Source organism: Apis mellifera, linkage group LG10 (assembly GCF_003254395.2).
Source record: "Apis mellifera strain DH4 linkage group LG10, Amel_HAv3.1, whole genome shotgun sequence".
In the NCBI taxonomy this organism is placed as follows: Eukaryota; Metazoa; Arthropoda; class Insecta; order Hymenoptera; family Apidae; genus Apis; species Apis mellifera.
Window position 1 is genome coordinate 701,446 of NC_037647.1, and position 20,345 is coordinate 721,790.

The window sequence follows — 20,345 nt, forward strand, 5'->3', positions numbered from 1 at the left end:
ACTTAATAGCTCTGGATCATTCTGTGGATCGTTATAATATGTAATTTATCTCTATATATACAGATGATAACGAGGAAATTATCTTTGGGTAAAAAATAATATAGTTCTAGATCCAGATTCATATTGATAGTTTTTAAAAGATTTTCGTTGCAGCGATTTTTCTTGCATGGAACAGTATTCCCTCGTTACAGAATTGTAATGGAAAAGCACGGTTGCAAGGGAGATAGGTACGTGGAAATGGCGTCTATCGTATTCAACGGACGATAAAAGAAGCAGAAAAATTCGATTTTCCATAAAACTTTAAATTTCCCTGTCATCCCTGTTTTCTTACCACTTGAAGTTGAATGTTTAATGTTTTTAGATTTTCATAGCTTAGAATACGGAACAAGTGGGCGGTAAAACGAACCGGTAGTTTCGGAAGAAATTTTAACGTGTACAAGTTTCTTAATGACTAAGAAACGCGAGCCTTCTCGAATTCAGAAAGTATTTAAACAAGTATCAAACACGAACTTCTCGAGAGGAAAAAAAGAGATGGAGGAAGTTGGAAATTCGAATTTTATCAGTGACTTTCGAAAGTTATATGATAATCGAAAAAAAATTATTCGATATGATGAATCATTTAAATATTATTGCAATAGTTAAAAAAATTCTTAAAAATTATTGAAGATGAAAAAAATATTCGGAGATAAAACGGAAATATATCAGACATATATCTACTTTTTATATCGCTGGTCATTTTTAATAGACACAAATATATAGGTCATATCTTTAATTTTAAGTAGATCGATAAATCTTTAGTTTCACAAGTCTAGAAAAAACTAAAATAATATGAATCGTTAAAAAAATTGAATATCAATTGGTTAATTATCGAAAATTTAAAAATTAGCTCGTAGAATTTTTTTGTTTTGAAAATTACATTATTCCATAGGAATTCCATAATTATAAAAACTAAACATTATTTTATCGATCGATAATAAATAATAAGTATCTATGAAATATTATCTATAAGATAATCACGTGGCCATAATTATAAAAACTAAATATTATTTTACAAGTCGATCGATAATAAATAATAAGTATCTATCAAATATTATCTACAAGATACTGATAATCACGTGGCCACGTGATACACTTACTAATATTTTCTGCACGAATGTTTCTGCGCAATAAATTAAACCGCAATGAATAAATACATTCTTGCATAAGTCTAAAGAAACAGTACACGTACAATTACTTGTTTTCTTTATATTGATTAACGATGAAACAAAACTTATATAAAAGTTTTGCAACAATATTCAAGGTTTTCCTATTTTAATCGTAAAAACACATGTGATTAAACGAATCATTTTGTCACAAGAAAATTTATTCAAATTAATTTTTTAAGTTTATTAATTAAGAATATATATTGTGAATATTATTTGAATTGATGATTAAATGAATGCGAATCGATATGAAATTCGGATTTTTTCAATTTCAATTTTCTATTTTTCAATAATTTTGAAATTACTTTTAATTATAATTTTGACAGAATAATTAATTAAGAAGATTTTTTTTGATAAAAAAAATACTTCCGCACTTATTCGATATAATTTTAAACAGTAAAAAGTTAAAATTAGGAATATACGAATATTTTATACGAATTCTATATATTATCTGTGGGAAATGTTCAAAGTACTTATTGTCAATAGTTAATGACTCGAGTCAAAGAATATTGAAACATAGAAAGAGGGCAACTATTTCACGCGTTCATAATTCTAGAAATAATTTCAACACGTAAACCAGGGTGAAGTTGTGTCAGATAGATAACAACGAAGCGCGATATGTAGGCATTTAAAAGGACCGCGCTTGTTTACACTCTGGCCCGGTCGACGTGCACACATGGCTTTCGTCTCTTTTTACCAGGCGAGAATTACGCCGACGGCTAGACACTACATGTAGAGACATCTTGGCATGCGGTTGCATCGCCACGCGAAAAATGCGGAAATTTTTCATCGATATTTTTTTTTTTTTTTTTTTTTTTTATTCTAACAACATTGGAAAGAATAATAATGTATTGTTCAAACATACCGGTGTAAGAAAAAAGGCTATTCCAAGAAACCGTTGATTCGAGACGCTGTTCCATCCCAAAAACACCGAGTCACCTTCGACGAAACTGCTTTCCAAGAAATCTTTTCCCGTTCTTGGGTCAAGATTTGTCGATGGCCAAGTCTCTTTTCGTCCAACCTTTCTATCGTTCTTCCTTCTTCATGGTTCAACACTATTTCTCTCTCATCTCAACACTCTGTTCCTTCACACACATTCACTCGGGAAACGTCACCGATTCGTTCACGCCGGGACGCATAGTAGTTTTCCGTTCCCTTTTGTTCTTTGCACGCTTTCTGTCCTTGTTCCGTTCCTACGAACCCAAGCACACGAGCAGCACACACGATTGTCACGCGACGCACTTTAGGCGCGACTATCACGACGACGAAAATCACAATATTATCATGCACGATGAACAATACGGCAAGCAGCACATTTGTCTCGATAAGTTCCGTATCGCGAATATAAACGATACGGAAATAAACGAGATCTGCGTCACCGCGACCGCGAAACGAGAGTTACGTCTCGACACATCTCTGTCTTTGGAGGTTAGGTTTGGTTATCTGGCGTCTCTTTCGTTCTCGGCTTGCCAAAGCACGCGTCTCCGACACTCGATCGCGAATGGTCTCGAACGGCTCTGACGACGACACTCAGACAGCATGCACTACCGACACGGAAACAAGATAGACCCGCACTCGTCTCTAGCTCGGTAGAACCGGCGAAAAACTGCGAGAAAATCCAGCCATGCTGACTGCGCGACCGGCGTCAGACTGCCGCGAGGACAGAGCGGGGATTCAGTTGAGTGGCATCGCCCGACAAGCGGGGCCCCCCCTCCATCTGCCACACTCGACCGCCGGACTCTCGTCCCTTCTGCCCCTTCCAAGCGTTCCACGCGTTTCTCCTCTCGTCCCTACGACCCTTTCCTCCCCACTATTTTGTCGTTCGACTCACTCTTCGCGTCGCCTCGCGAACTTCGCCGTGATATCCATCCCCTCCATTGTACGAGCAAGCAGTGAAAGAGAGGTAGAGCGAGGAAGAGAAGCACGCGTACACCGTGTGTAAGAGAAGGACTGACGGAACGGGAATGCAACGCATGCGCAGTGCAACGGTCGCGGCACGCGGTCGCGCCCAAACGCATCTTCTCGCGATCCTCATATTGATGTACTACGCGCTTGCACTCACGGCGAACCGATTGCGGGCCTCGCGAATACCGAGCGATTTATACGTGAGAGATGAGCGAAGCAGCTCGTTAAGAAACTCGCTGTCGGCCACGAGATACACAAGCGTCTTCAGTCTTCGGATCTTTTGAACGCCATCGCACAGGAATTCGATCAACGACAGATCACCGACACCGCGTGACAGAGAGTTGAATATCCTGTTCCATCACCGTCATGTATCGGGGTTAAGTTGTACGTTATATAATACATCGTGTAAAGGTATCAATGTTATCGTATTCTTTCCAATGTTATCAAAGTTCACATAAACCCTGTTTGTTGAACAACGTTTCAAACGGTTAACAACCTCCTCGTTCGTTTCTTTTTTATTTTCCACTTTCGTTTCTTTCGGGGATATTTGCCAGAAAATAAAACAGCGCGTCGACTCACGTGCATTTTTTCACGAGGCTAGCTGCAATGCTGCAGTGGCTCAGTATATTTCCAGTCACGGTCAATTGATTACACTTTCAAAAGCATCGCAAGACAAGTCGGGAGTCCCGATGGATTCGCGACTTTCCTCGAGATCGTATTATGCGCACCAATCCCCTCGAGTCATCCTTGAAAAATGTTTTTTTTTTTTTCCCCCTTCTCCCATTCGGAACGATCCAACTCTCCATCCCATCCCGTCCCATCGTTGAATTCTTCATCGATATAATTCTCGCCGCGCTGCACCGCGAAACGAGTCCATGGAAATGGCTCGGTCGACGCGCGGGGTTAACTAATGAATTCCGGCGCGCGGTTGTGCCGGGTCGGCTGCGTTTCGAGGTCTTATCGTTGGCTGGAAATCAGCCTGGTTGGCAGATGTTCGCAGAAACCTCGACCTCTCTCTCGTTCTTCCTTCGTTTCTTTCGCGGCCAGACGCGTTCCGTGCCGCCTCCACCCTCGCTAACCTTCGTCGTTTACGTTTTACGGACGGGGAAAACGTCGGCGCCCGGGCGAGAGAAACGGTAAACTCGAATGAATCGAAGCATCTTCGCTCTTTCCTTTACTATCTTCACCCCTTTCCTCTGTTCTCTGTTTCAAGTGGATATAAATTACGATGTCATAGAATGGTCGAATTATTTCCTACGAATGCCCATTTGGAAATGCACGATATCGTTGAAATTGACACGAATTCGAAACTTGAAATGTGATCTTCTAATATATATATATATATTTTCGAAATTGAAATATCACGAGTATTTTATTCGAATTAAATAAGCTTAAATCTATAATCTAATCATTTTTACCGAATTAAATTCTTATTACAATGGAAATTTACTTCTCAAGGATAAAAAAAAAATATTGGATTAATTTTTCTTAATTCTTCCAACGAAACTTATGAAATAAAGCTAGAATGGGAAGAAAGATGCAAATGCGCCGAGTTCCATTTGCCTCGCCTCTAAGTAGTGGAACTACTTGCAACAAGAAATATCCCAAAAGATGGAATATCTTTCCCCCTCTCCCTACACACGTTTTTTTCTGAAATCTGTGCCGACGATACGATACCGACTGGCCCAGATTCTGCCGCAACTTCGCTCAAAGAAATTTGTTTCCGGCGTACACGGCATATATCACGGTCCCCCTTGCCCGGGAGAGAGAGGGGGGGGGGCAGTTACGAGAGGAAATGAAATTTTTTTTTATTCCCTTCCCTCAAAGATACAATCGTATTTCTACTTGACGACGGAGGAAATGAAAACTTTCTGGCCTCCCTCACGTCCCTCCACCACCACCACCGTTTTACCATATTGCGCAAATAGAAACATTATTGAGATAAGAATTCCAAATAGCGGGAAACAGTTTCTCGAATCAAAAACACTGATACTTTTACTCTGTTGATGTTGAGGAAAAAGAGGAAAGGAAATAAAGAAGGAATCGCCTATTCCTCCTCGCCGCGTGGAAATTCCTCCGCCGTTGAATTTTTCAGTTACTGAAACGACCGTGAATTTCCGCGCCGATAATGGTAAAGATCCGAGGCGCGGCTCCGTCCGTTCTTTCTCCGTTGAACGCGATACCGTCGAGCGTGTCTTACAATAGGCGGAAACTGAAAACGTCACGTAGCAGAATGAAATTCAACCATGTATTGCCGGGGAACGTCAAACCGGTCTGATCGCGTGTTGTCCACATTGGTCTTGTACCTACGCCTCGCGATTGCCATTGTCACTGGCTCGACGACCGGCTCGTCTCATTTGTCGTTTCTTTTGTAAAAATCGGCATCCCACGTATCGAGCGAGAGAAAAAGGCGAAACGACGAATCCCTACTTCAAAGAACAGTTGTTACGGTTATTGCTGCTTGATTCTTTTTTTGATTTTCGTTAAATTTTCTATATCAATTTTATATACCTTTATTTCATATGATAACGTTATCTATAACGTGAATTTGTATTTCTAATCTTTTATCCAACAATTAAACAAGATTAGAAGCGAATGTATTTGAATGTTGATAGAACGAACTTTTTTTTATATAAGAAAGATTTGCGAGCAAGTTTATTTCTTACGAAGTAATTCAATCGAGGCTTTGTATCAGTTTCAACCACTTTTTCTTGACGAAATAATTATTATTATCGTGTGCAATTACCTTGTCAAATGTGTTTTACACTCGGTGTACGTATCTCGATTGTTTGATCAAACACAAACGGGATCTGACGCATCGAAGGGCGCGATAGGTGCTAATTAAATGCGTCCTTTGATGCGATACAAGACTATAGACCGTCTAACAATGAACACACCCTTCGTAATATTGATTCGCGTGGAATGGTGGTTCGTGGTAAAATAAAGGCGACTGTTGCACGAGTATGTTGATTGACGGCTTCGAATGTAAACAGAACAAATCACACTTAGAGATCGATGAGATATTCTCTCTTCTTTCGATCAATATATTTAGAATTACACTAGTAGCGCCATTAGTTAAAATATACCACGTTGAAAGTACGTTTTCTTAATATCCTTTTACTTATGCAACTCTTAAACTTTCAATCCTTTGCCGATGCTCTTCATTTTCTCCGTCAAATAATACGTTTAGAACGGCAAATAACCATCAGATTATACGTAATTTGTAAAGAACGAAAACGCTATCAACGGTATATTCACCAGAGATTACAGATATTCGACGATATCGGATACGATTCCTGTATCGATTCCAACGTATACATATATATATATATATATATACATTTCGAGTATATAAAGCATCGTCAGAATCTCTACCAATGCTATCAGCATAAAATACAATCTATCAAAATCTCTTTATTTTTTTTTCTCTTCTATATTCTTACTTTCAATACATTTCATACATAAATAATCTTTATTTCTTGTGCAAATTTTGTCAATTTTCTAACGAATTTTATTTATCTCGATATTAAAATTATTTTTAAAGAGTAGAAAGCGAATTGATCTAATTTTCTTCAAACGAACGCGCGATTATGATTCCAATTATCCGCGGATCGATTCGCCGGAATTGAATGGTGGCCAGAAACTTGGAACGATAACCGACAGGGTGTTATCGGTTCCTTTCCACGCCTGAATCGCGAGCAATTTGGCAAATCTATCTCAGGGATCGGAGATTCCTTGAGCGGCCGCCTCTCTTAAATTAGGCGACGCGACATCTCGCGTTGATCCCCGGCCATCAAGCTGGAAACGCATCGCAGTCATTAAGCCGGGGATCGATTAAGCAGCATCGCGGGGATGTTTGTACGACTATGGTAGGCCTGTGCTATCTGATTTATTAACGAACTCGAATACCTGTCTCTGGAAATTAACCTCTAGTCTAGTTGGCGTGTTTCCGTGGCACGATCATCATCGGCCAGCTCATTGGCCAACGGTACATTAACCGATTACCACCGGAATTCGAGCTTCTGGAAAAGTCGAAAGTTCAATCATTGGAAGGATGTTAGTTAGATTTTAATAAAAATCTTTATCGAGCGAGAGGATTGTGAGAAAACGAATCGATTTCGCGTTGGAATTCAATCGGAAGCAGATTGAATTCGTCACATTGGAGACGATGCGAGGTTCTTTAAGGATAGATTGACGATTTCGAACGTTCGAACGAAGGGTTATCTTCGTTAATGGGATATTTAGCCGAGGTATCTGAAAGAAAGGGGAGAGTTGATTGGTAACCAAGTGAACCGAGTTTATTTGATATCGCTGTAAACAGGGAAATCGACTAACGGATAAAGACGATCCAATGGTGAAATTGTGATTAATTCATTCTTTGTAACGCGTTTATGCTCCAAATCTTTTAAGATGATTTCACACACAAATTAATAGATAAAATTTTTATATTTCAATATTTTATATATCTTTACAAAGAAACAAAATTTATTGAATATTAAAGTCTGTATTGTTGTTTCGTGTGATATTTTTATGAAGCAATCACCAAGATGCATCCTCGGTTTGTCAAGGAAAGTAGAGCAATAATATTTTTCTCCTAACTTTTTTTTTTCGCTTAATTATTTGTTTCACGTACTATTTCAATAATAAATTCATCAATAAAAGATAGTTTAAAAATTATCATTTATATTCGAAGATACTTGCAATTTTCTGTGATATCTTCATTCTTCACTTTTTATTTATTCGCTATCTATTATTTTTATTTCTCACCTCTTATTTCATCTTCATCGTTGCTTCATTAATTTCTTTATGAATAGAAATTAATTTCGTCATTCAATAACGAAAAGTCAAACTCGTCTTCACTCGAATTAATTTTATTATCGTATTCCATGCTTACAAAGCTCAAAAACTTTGAAAATAATATTTCAATAACAATTATTCTACAAGATTCTACGTAAAGAGCTTATGAAATCGAGTTACAACATTAACTCACATAGTGAGAATCATTGAAGAAAATATATATAAATTGAACTTTTAAGGATTTTTGTTTTCAATTATTCACAAGATGTAATTTATAAAATCCACAAATCTTTAGGATTTTTAAAAGAAGGACAATATTTAAATTCATCCATTAAAATAAATCGAAAGAATGAAAGAATCTTTCGCAAAGTGGTTCGTCGATTTGTTCGCGCCAAAAGCGAGGGTAACCACCCCTCGAAATCGCTTCTTCGCATTATTTACGCTTAGCGTGCGAGGGAAACGCGTATAACTACTTTCGAAAGTGGGAGAAACTTTTGACGGAAACCGCGGCGCCCGCCGTGGAAACCGGAAATTTATAGATTTTGTTCATCCATCGATTTCTTTCATAGCAACCGTTTTTTTGATTTATACCGTAGCCGTGACGATATCGTGGATGAGATCCGTTCTCGGGCTCGTTTCATCAATTTCACGATGGGAACGCTCGTATTTGTCTACGTGAATGTAACCTCCGCTTCTCCTCCTCCTCCCTCCTCCCGGTTTGATCGCGCACGATCGAAAATCTGTCGCGCAGGAAAGAAGCTTACGGCAAATGTGACATACCGAGAGATGCATGAGAGATTCGTTTTATAATAGAAATCGTTAGCGCTGAAGAATTGGCAGAAGAACGTTCTTGTTGTTGTTGTTGTTGTCTCCAGAAACACGATCGATTCAATTCTGTATTGAAAAGAATCGAGACGCTTCCTTCGAAGCGTACGAAAGAGAAATCGTTATGGTGTACACGATACGATTCATTGTGATCGAATACCGTGAATCTTATTTATTCGCCCTCATCCGCGATAACGATGGAAACAAGTTAGAGATAATGGAGAAGAATAAATACTTGAAAGAAATTGAAATTATATATATTTATATATATCATCATTTAAATGTATCAAAGAAAAAAAGAAATATATTGAAAAATATAATTAACGTACGATTTAATTTCCAATCGAGTCTCCTTTCGATCGAAAAATCCTTCTCTCTAAAAAGCAGGTTTCGGGATAGGATAGGCGAGAACGATATACGTCGCAGCGTGGTGCAGACTCAATTTGCCCGAAAAACGAGCATCCATCCATACACGTGAAAAATCCTCGACGAGAAGTTCGCCGGCGAACCACAAATTCGGGTTAAAAGTTACCGTATCGACGAGCAGAATGTGCAACTCGAAATGCGTGAAAAACCGCACGAACGAGACTGTGTACTGGAGGCGTGGAGGGAGGAGGAGGAGGGAGGCGCTGCATAGCGTGCTCGTATCGAATTTACGAGTTTCCAATTCTAAAGCGATCGAGGAGAGAGAGAGAGAGAGTTGGCGCGAATCACGGCCGCTGGAACTTCGGTTTCCCGGGTTTCGTCCATTACGAAATTTTGCGGCGTTGGTCGGGCGTCTTCGTTCGAAATTTTCGCGCGCGATAATTCGAGAAGAGGTATCGTATCGAAATGGATATATCGAGCATCGCGTCGCTTTCAGATCCAACTTCCAACTTTCTCCCCGTGTTTTCCTTTGCGCGATCCTCCTTTATTCATCCATCCAGCTCCGCTCTTTTCCCCCTCCAGATCTCAGAAACGAACGCGACTTTTCCACAGAGTCGATCGTTTCCATCCCGGAATTTCTCATCAAGCCACCGCGTAGCTGGTGGTGGCCTCTCTGCTCGTAATGAGTTCCGCGCTTTGTGACTCTCGCGCCTTTTGTCCGCTATAATAAAAGGACTCGGCGCTGCCGGCTTCAATTAGGCCGCCGGTCGAAAGTCGCGCGCGCCAAAGTATCGGAATGGACAATTACGCTCGAGTTTCGCATCAGGTTGGGTGTTGTTTCGATTTCGTTCGTCCGAGCGATCAATCGTTGTACACGGTGAAGCGATTGTAAGATAATATTTTTCGTCGCAGAGGTTAGACGGTTATGGGATCATTTAATCGTTTTTCGTGTCACGATGGTATAAAATTGTAATTGATTTGTAAATGATCTGTGATCAAAATCATCGTAATTTTTAAATTGTATACATTTATAAATTTGATCGTTGTTGGAAAAAAAATATCTCGATATATTTAAAAATTATACGAATAATTCTTACTTATTGCGTTTGTTGAAAAGATATTTTTTAAATTTCTAAGAAAATTTCTTATTAGAATGTACATGTATTGTAAGCGAAACAAAAATTAAAATGTCGAATATTTCTTATTTCATCGATTATAGGAAGAATTATCTTTCGATTTTAATAGGAGAAGGTTACTTCAAGCAATTAGAAAGCTGCTAACCATATGATGTAGCATCATTTTTCTACTGAAGATCTTCGTGAAAGGACTATCATACTATCGGCTATAATGAGTGACTTTTACTACACAGCAAATAATTCTTTTCTATTCTGTTATAGAATTTATAAATAAGTAGATTTGTTTATTTAATAATCCATTGAACACTGTGATAATGAAATTAAATAATCTTTTAAATTTCTTACTAACCTTGTTTAGATTATCATTAGCTTGCTGTATCTTTTTTTAAAGCAAATTCAAATTCAGTCATCAATTCTGGTTCTATATATTATAAATTTTGTTCATAAAGTTTTGATTTGTTCTTGTAGATAAAAATTAACACAAAAATATAAACTAATAGATATGATGATTATATAATAATTAATTTTGTTTTTCACAAAGATTTTATAATTTTGAATTTATTTTAAGATTAAATCTTTTTTTTTTTTTAGTAATCATAAAATATTCGATATATATTAATATATAGTATAACTATAAATAATTTATTACGAAAGATTTTTTGCAAAGATCCAAAATTTTTGTTCCAATTTCAGATACATTTAGCTACGATGAATATTAATTACATTTTACATATAAATGTAACTTTGAAGCAGCTTGAATTTTTATTTATTATTAATACTTTTAAACATTTATAATGTATATATAAAAATAGATGTATATAAATAAAGAATATGGTTCAAAGAATGAATTCAAGCAACTGTCAATTTAAACTACAAATAAAATCGAAGCCGAGTTCTCAGAAAGTCGATGCTGAATTGTACGAAGAAACGATAAAAACGGAAATCGCCTTCCATTGGTTACCGCAAATAAGCGTTTCGCGATTTATGAAACGGGTTACAAATTTTCAACCGCGGAATAAACGGAACCGCAATCGGTTAGGTCACGAACGAGGGTTTTTATTGTTATGTTAAAAAATTTGAAGTCCAAAATGAACGACTATTCTACATTTTATTTACTTGTATGGTGTGATGGTTCTTTTTTAAATTGTTGGCTAGAATAATAATTCTAATCGAACTTGATGTATTGATATTTACAAGAAATGTATAATGAATATATGTTTTGTATCATTTTCTAAGATTTTAACTCTGACTTGGATGGAAAATTATTGATAATGTTGAAGCTCTTAAAGAATTCTTAAAATTTGATTTCACAAACCAAACCGTGTCGTAATCTAAATATACGATAATTGTCTATTTGTTGGTGAAGTTCAAATTTATTGAATGAAATGAAACTGTATAATACAATTGAAGAATTGTGAAATTGAAAATTTTAGAGATTAGATATTTTCTTTTTTAAAATTATCTGGAGTTTATATTTGATAATGATTTCCATTAATTGTGTTAAAGTTATTGGTCGATAATTGTTCAAGTCTGTCAGAGTTTTTCTTGATTTTAGAATGGAATAATTATAACTTCAATTTATTTTGGAAGATATTACGTGTCTGAATAATGCAAACAATTGAATACATTTTGTGATAAATTAAATTAAAGAAAAATGTTTGGAATTCCATCAAGATTTGAAAGTCGTATTTATGATTTTCTTTAAGTAGAATTACATTAATTCTTTAAATTTTTTAAGATTTTTTTTTTATCTTTTTTTAAGATAATCTGAATAATTGTTGAAATCTGTCAGAGTTTTTCTTGATTTTAGAATGGAATAATTGTAACTTTGTTCAATTTAATTTGGAAGATATTTTGTATCTGAATAATGTATATAATTGAATATATTTTGTGATAAATCAAATTAAAGAAAAATGTTTGGAATTCCATCAAGATTTGAAATTGTATTTTCTTTAAGTAGAATTATATTAACCCTTTAAATTGAAGAAACATATTTAAAATAGATAAGATGAATGCATCGTAATTTGTAGATTTTCTATTTGAAAGTAAGTAATAATTAATGTTAAAATTTTTTTAGAATATTGCAATCAGAATTTTAAATATTTCATCTGATTATAATGAAAGCATATATCACTTGTATAATAGAATCGCGCTTTTCCAAAAATTTAACAAAGTTCACAAACAAATTTTCACGTAGATAACATCATAAAAAGAAACTTAAATTTTTTCAAAAATACGATTTATAAATAAATTATCCAATTTTCACCTCAAAAATAACCGCGAAAATTACAATAGAATAGAATTGAAATCGATGTCGAAATGTTACTTTTCGCTCATTCGTAAGGATTTTCCAGAAAATTTCGAACAATGACGCGAAGCATCTTTGCGCCGGGTATCGCGCGCATTACGTTGGCTAATATGCAACAGCGGGTGCAACTTCCGCGAGATTATGACGAAGATGAATTCATTGTCTGTCTCCGCGCGGATTGGAGCGAGTATACGTAATTCATCAACGTAATTGAGCGCCGTTCGCGACACAAGTTTAGCTTGGAAGCTCGCGGGCGACAGACATTTCCTAATGGCCCGTTAATTTCGTCGGCTTTCACACACCAACTTTCTTTCTTTCATTCCCTTCTTCTCAATGACACCCACCGTCTCTTGAAAAATTCAACGAAACCGATGGATCATCGCGCCAACGTTAATCGAAGAAATCCATTCCGCAAATTGCAAAAAGTCATGCTGCGATTGTTGTACACAAGTGATGATCGCAATCAATTAATAATCTACGAAGAATTTTTCCTTGTAAGTTTGTCATGTTTCTCCAAATCAGATTCCTACTTTCCAATAATTCTTTATTTCTTTACTTTTCGAAATTCTTGTTTAATTTTCCTTCGCGAAAATGTACGTCGTTTAAAAGCAACGCGTTGGCAAATTGGCGCTAGATTAAACTGTGATCTGCGGCGCGTTCTTTCGCGGATGAAATCATCAGACGCACGATGGTCGCGTTCAAACAATGATTATTAAGTTTGAGATACGGGAGACGAGATTGGCCGGGTAAATTAGGCGCGTTATCCGCACGGTTTGTGTGCACAAGGCGAGATAGTGACGGCGGTTGTTTCGCCGCGGAGAGACAGCGTCTCCGTTGCAACGAACGATGGAAAAGGCCAAGGAACAAGAAAAGTCCATTACGCCTCTCCCTTACGCCAACCGTTCTCTCACCGATGAAAGATCCTCTCGTTCGACGATCGCTAATTTCTCGTAACGAAATCCTTTCGACGCGCCCCTTTTAACGTTGACATCGGTTCTCGAGTTTCATACCAGAGGGTGTTTTATGAGGAAGATATGATCGCGCAAATATACGATCGCTCGAAATATTTTTTTCCCTTAATGGCAATTTTTGCATTACAATATCGAGAAGATTTTTCAGTTGAAAATACCCGATTCGATATTTAATATCTTTTCTTCGACACCATTATAAACTTTAATTTCTTAAACGGATATGAGAAAATATTTCCTCTTATAAATTCTATGACGATACTTTTTTTCTCGATTTCTTTCCGATTTTGAAAGAAATTCCTTTTACTTTTATTACAATACATCATCGTTGATTTAATTTTTCAAAGAATTTTCTGTTTCTGTTAGAATGTAAATGTAGAATATTTTATATATTTTAACAAGTTTGCAAACATTATCTCGGACAGAGATAGTCGAATGACCAAATCATATCCAATTTACGAATTTTATTTTCAAAATCGATTTCTTCACACAAACTTCTTAACAAATTTTTTCCCAACGATCCCTTAATTAATTTCACATCCCAATTCTCCTCTCCCCTAATTCGTTCCACCCAGAAACACCACCCACCATCTCCTCTTCCCAAACCAACTCGCCAACAAAGTGTCTCGTTCCCAATTGGTTTGTGGAGCGGGTCCACAGAGAACACGATGCAAACCCGAGTGGAGAGGGCACGCGTCGTCCGTACCCGGCCTCGGCTTCGTAATCTAACCCGTCGAGAAGGAGAAGGGAGCGGTGCCTAATTCCCGTCCAATTTCCAGCGCAGCGAGACCGGTTAACGGCGCGACGCGGCTCGTAGTACAACGGGGGTGAAACGAGTTTCGATAAAGTTAACGCCGACACCGGCCCCGACACCGTGTTCAGACGTTTAGATAAGTTAACTGCAGCCCGAATACACACACACACACACACACACATAGGCGTGCATGTACCATGTACACATCCTTTTCACGCCTTCCCTCCACGATGCACGGTGTGTTTACTCCGCGAAACAGTTGGCCCGACGCTGATATCCGACGTCCCAGTTGTCGTAGTCGTCGTCTACGAGGCGAAAGCAAACTCATCACGATCGTCGGCATGCAATCTGCCGGAAAGCGAACCGCTCCCAGCGACCCGCGGAATTGCTTGCGACAACGCGAATTGTGCTGGAGGAGGAAGGGAAGGGTAAGGGAGGAGACTCTCTTCTTTTTTCGCTGCTAGCCCTTCCTGCTAAATAACGATCATCGGGACGAGTGATTTCGCTGAAGTTTCTTGGGAAAGAAATTTGTAGATTTTTATCTGTAGAAGATGATGGATCTTTCGAATTCTTCAATGCACTATTCTGCCGTGTTAAAATTTAATTAGAATAGATTTTAAGTTTAAATTTTTAATTAATAATGAGATCAAGAGATGATTGATTAAATTTGTATATATCATAATATCATTTGTTTAGAAATTAATCTTTCTAAAATAATAAAAATTAAAAGAATTATTCTGTTTAATGAAATTATTGATCCTATAGATGAAATTGAGTTTCAACAATAGTAAGAGTGTGGATAATCTGAATAATGGTATTGATATTAAACCTAAAAAATGTTGAGGATACGAGGAGAGGAGTGATTTTGATTTTATATGATATAATGTTTGGAATATTTTTTTTTTTTAGATCGAATGACGCGAGAAATTTAAAAGTTTCGAATGTTGAGTGACGAAATAGAAAAAAAAAAAGAGAGAGAAGGAAAGAAATATGTCGCGTGAATAGGAAAGGAATGGCAATAACTCTGGTCGGAGCGAAAGAGGAATGTTTGCAGGAATTTTTTTTTTTTTTTTTTTTTTTGTTTCACGTTGAATGCATCGCGCGCATTTGATTTATAAAATATAGATTATTCAGTGGCCGATCGCACGTGCATCGACTCGATGAATCATCTCGCAGGTGTCTCACGATGGCTTTTTTTTTTTTTTTTTATCGTTCCCCGGATGCTCGCCCCGATAATGAATTTTAGTTTATCACGGTTGCGATGCAAATTTAACGGATTATTAAGAGTCGAGTTTTGAAAGGATACTACAACAACAATTGCTACGTTCTCTTTTTTTTTCTTTGCACCACCTGGAAATACGAGAAATTTAAATTTAAATCTCGAGAGTTTATTTCGAGTTCAGTTCCAATTGCCCGATTTAATGCAGTTGCGCAAGCGTGCCAACAACAAAGTTGCGAATTCCCTGGCATCTGGCTCTCGACGATTTAACGACCTTTGACTTTGGTTCTTGGAAGAAGACCGCTATTTATATCTCCGGATATAAACGGAAGTTCGTAATTCGACAGGCGCATCACGATTTGCCAAGCTCGAATCGGTAAATCACTTCGTTTCGAAACCTTATGTATGATTATATGATCCAATATACTGTAAATGAAATAATTCTATGCAGTATTTGATTATTGCTCCACGTAAAATTAACACCTTAATCGATTAATTAATTCCAAGATGAAATTTATAATATCAAATTTATCATCGACGAATGAATTTTCGATAAAAATATTATCTTATTTTCGTCAATTAAAAAAAGATGATTATACACGAGTTTTTATCTGCGACGACTATCGATATCATTAGCCGAGTCCTATCGGTTCGAGATGAGGGATCAGCATTAAACGCACGTAGACACGCGTGCAAACATCGCGGTTCATTAAATTAATCCGGACACGGACCAACGTATAAACGGTGGACGTGCGAGTCCGTCGCGACGTGCCGCGTCGTCGTAATTTCTCCCCAACGTTCCACCGATTTCGAATCGTGCCGCGAATATCCCTCGATTCCCGATATATTAAATTACAATTCTGCCCCGTGTCGAAAGCGATGTCCTCGTCGATGATTAAGCGATCCTTGTTTTATACAATAATTTCTAATTCGTCAATATTTTATCAAAATCGCATCGATTACCGATCGAACAATTTTAATAACCAATTTCAATCACGAGCATTTCTCCTTTACAATGTCGAGTGTGGATAAACCGCAATTTCGAACTTTCGACAAGCGGCAAGTTTGAAATTTGAATCTCGTCCCAAATCCGCATTCAAATTTCTTCACTTCTTTCCAGAATCGAAGAAAATACTCATTTTCAATCGAAGCGAAAACAGGCCGACAGAATTTGTCATTTGACTGAAAAGCCGGAAACGAGATAACGAAAAGTTGATCAACTTTTCAACAAAATCGAATTTAATTCAATTCAAATTGCCAACGAAACCTTTCTATATCTTTCTTCGAACGTAACCAACTAGAGAGCATTCACCACGTCCAAAGAGAAACCTGGCAATCGCGACAAACGTAGACCACTTAGTCGTCTTCCTCGAATCGACTCGATCGGTAAAAACTCAAATACATTCATCGGCGGTGGATAACAATCCTTTAGAAAGAACTTCCTCCCCTGGATCCGGATAATTTTTCCCGTTTCTTCAATCTGGAATGGAAAAAAAAAAGAAAAAGAAGAAAGGAGAGGGAGAGAGAGGTTTATTTCCGTGGACACATTGGAATCGGTTATTCACGGCCGCTCATTGAATATTACAGCAGCGGCAACCCCTAATGGGAGAACGGATCGCGGTACTGAATGTGTTGAATGGGGGACTCGAGCGGACAAAGGGCGCCACTTCGCGGTCTCTTTGTCCTCCGTGGTAATCGGCGCCGTCGATACCAATTTCACTGGTAATTAGAGAGTTCACTTTTCTAACGATCGTCTCGCCTTTCCTCCATTGTCTTGGCAAAAGGCAAAGCGTAAATCATTCTGAGCCTTCTGAAGAAGAAAAAAAAAAGAAAAGGAAGGAAAAGAAAAGAAAAACGTTATCGTGGATTTTTTCTCTCTTTCTCTCTAGTTCGAGTCAAGGTTTTTCCAAGTGGTGTAGAAAATCTAGGGAAGGGGGAAAAAACTAGCACGGATAAAAAAGAGGAGGCGAAGAGGAGGGAAGGAACGTGTAAGCCTCGAGCAAACTATCCTTCCTATGTTTTGTGGAGAAATCCGCGCCGCCTTCAGACTTCGAAAGGCTCTTCCAAAAGTCCCCGCGGGCCGGCGAACTCGAGAATAGTGCGGGGGAGAATCGATATCTGGATGAAGAAGAGCCATGGGTCCCCTTATCGGGGACGAGCTGTGGAATTTCGCGAGACACGTTTCTCTCTGGACGCTTCGAGGCGAACATTCGCGAGGACTCATGTTTTCGTGGTGACGTCGACGTCTCTCTCTTCCGCTGACTCGTCGAATATTCCTGGAAGAACGTGTTTCGTCATCTGTCTTTACCGTGAGATTTGCAGAAAGATGATTTCTCTTGTAAAAATAATTCTTTCAATTGATACAAGAGTGACAAGAATTAGAGGTTTTCTTTTTTTGCAGATTTCAGAAGATTTAATTCAAAATAATCGTCATCATTCGTATAATCTTAAGTACATATCTATATTTAATTTTTATTCTAACTCTTTTAAATAATTCATTATGTGATAGGAGTTAGGGAATTTTTGGTTCTTTGAGAAAACTAGTTTTCTTCTTTTTCTTCTTTAAATTTTTTCGTAAATAAATATTATCTACTTTTTCTTCATCATTCACTTATGTATTTGAAGATTTTTAAATTTCTTTATATAATAAGTAATAAAGAATGTAATATATGTAATAAATAATTCACTATGTGACAAGAGTTAGGGAATTTTTGATTCTTTGAGAAAATTAGTTTTCTTCTTTTTCGTTTAAAATTTTTTTGTCTCAGATATTTTATTCAATATTTCCTATGTCACAGGAAGATTTCATTTAAATAAAATAATAAATATTATCCACTTTTTCTTTCTCATTCACTTATGTATTTGAAGATTTTTAAATTTCTTTATATTAAGATAAATCTTTATGTCTAACACAGTATCATTCTTTACTGTGAAGATGATTTCCCTTGTAAAAATAGTTCTTTCAAATGATACAAGAGTGACAAGAATTAGAAATTTTCTTTTTTGCAGATTTCAGAAGATTTAATTCAAAATTATTGTCATTATTAAGTACATATCTATATTTAATTTTTATTCTAAATGATTCACTGTGTTCTAATCTTTTAAATGATTCATTGTGTGACAGGAGTTAGGGAATTTTTGGTTCTTTGAGAAAATAAATATACTAGTTTGAAACATGTTTTGAAACAAAAATAACTTTTTAGAAAACAAATATTCTTTATTCTATTTCACTTAAGTTTACATAAAAGAATATTGTTGTTTGATGATCCATAATAGTCGCTCAAATATTCCATTGTACTTGGTAACTTTTCAATCATTGAAGAAATCCTTATAAATATTTACATTTCTAAATTTCTGTTTAGCATTTCTCTAGTAACCTTCAATTGTCTGAGTATTCTGAATATGAAATTATTTATGATTAATAATTAACAACAGAACATAATCTCAGACTGCCTTCAATTTTCAAATATTTTTTTCATTCACCATTAATCTACCTGTAATATAAAATTGGAAATTTTTGGAAATCCCACTTTCCATACTAAATATACAAAGACAAATTTCGAGATCTATTATCTTACATAAAACGGAATGAAGTTGACTTTGCAACTTCCAAAGATAACTATTATTTTAAAGGAATATAATTAAAATCTATAATTAAAAATATAAAACCTACAATTTTATTCAAGAGTGAATATTTCTTGATTGGTAAAAATAATATAATAAAATCATAATTTCATAAACGATTTTTTCCAAAAAATAATTCGATAAATAAAGAAATCTTATTACATCTTGTTCGAAAAGTTCTGATCACGCGCAAAGATGAATATTCGAATAAGCATATTTCGCGACCCCCCTTTCGGATTAAAACGACGCGGGATGAAATTGCGAGGACGTTTCGCTGGTTTCTCGCTACAGTGGAATTTGCAACGGACGTGAGAACGATAAGGAATGTCCAAACCGAGGCGGAGGATAGGTGCACGGAACGATTTGGTATGCGGGCTGCGCCCGCCCGATTATCTATGAGTCGATAACTTACTTGCCGAATTTCTGGTCAACCGGCTCTAAATGGCACCGTACACCGGCACATCCTTCGCCTTATTATAATCTCGTCCAATTATTCGCCTTGTTGTTGCCGTATCCGGTTCAGCTTAATAAGGGATGATCGTCGATCATCCGGCCGTCAACGTCTTCGTCAACTGCTACCAATCTTTTCTCGTTCACGATCTTGATTGACTAGCTAAATTGGAACTAACTACTTACAATTCTTTCTTCTTTCTGACATTATTAATCGTTTTAAAATTACAGGAAATTTTATATTACAATATAATTACAATTTCTTTAATTCAATGCTCCAAGAAATATAATAATAAACAGTTAAGTATCATCTTCTTTTTAAACAGTTATCTATTATCGTGCTTGACAAAAAAATTACTGCATATCGTTTCTTTATAATAATACTGAAATTATAAATTATTTTTACATAGTTCAATACGTTATTACATCGATAGTTTCGATAATATTCTGTATATTAATATTATCTCATTAAATAAAAATATTTAAATATTTCACGTGGAATGTACAAGATTAAACTTATTTAAATTATCTTCAAATGTGCGTATAATCAATGCACTAAGAATTAAAAAAATATATAAATCTATCAACTGTGAAAAATCGTAAGATTTTCAACAATTCCAGAAATTACGCCTGTCCCAATAATTCACATTACTCGATAACTCCCCCATATCCCGTTACTTACTCATCCCGACGTAAATCAGCCCCCGATCTCCATAAATCTCAAACGGAGACACGTTCTAATCACGCGCGGGGAATTCCAATCATCGGCCGGTCAAAAAAATGCCGAGTCC

The 20,345-nt window shown here is 36.6% G+C and overlaps 1 protein-coding gene across 3 annotated transcripts in view; it reads right to left on the reverse strand.

The window, feature by feature from the left end:
- Positions 1 to 20,345, reverse strand: part of LOC413242 (bifunctional heparan sulfate N-deacetylase/N-sulfotransferase) — a 260,674-nt gene that overhangs the window by 174,115 nt on the left and 66,214 nt on the right. For 2 of the 3 annotated variants that reach the window (XM_006557264.3, XM_396688.7), the window contains exon 1: positions 2,068 to 2,868. The exons of the other annotated variant lie outside the window; for it this stretch is intronic. The gene's annotated coding sequence lies outside the window, so the exon portion shown is untranslated. Of the gene's footprint in view, positions 1 to 2,067; positions 2,869 to 20,345 lie in introns of those variants that run through there. 3 annotated transcript variants of the gene reach the window in all.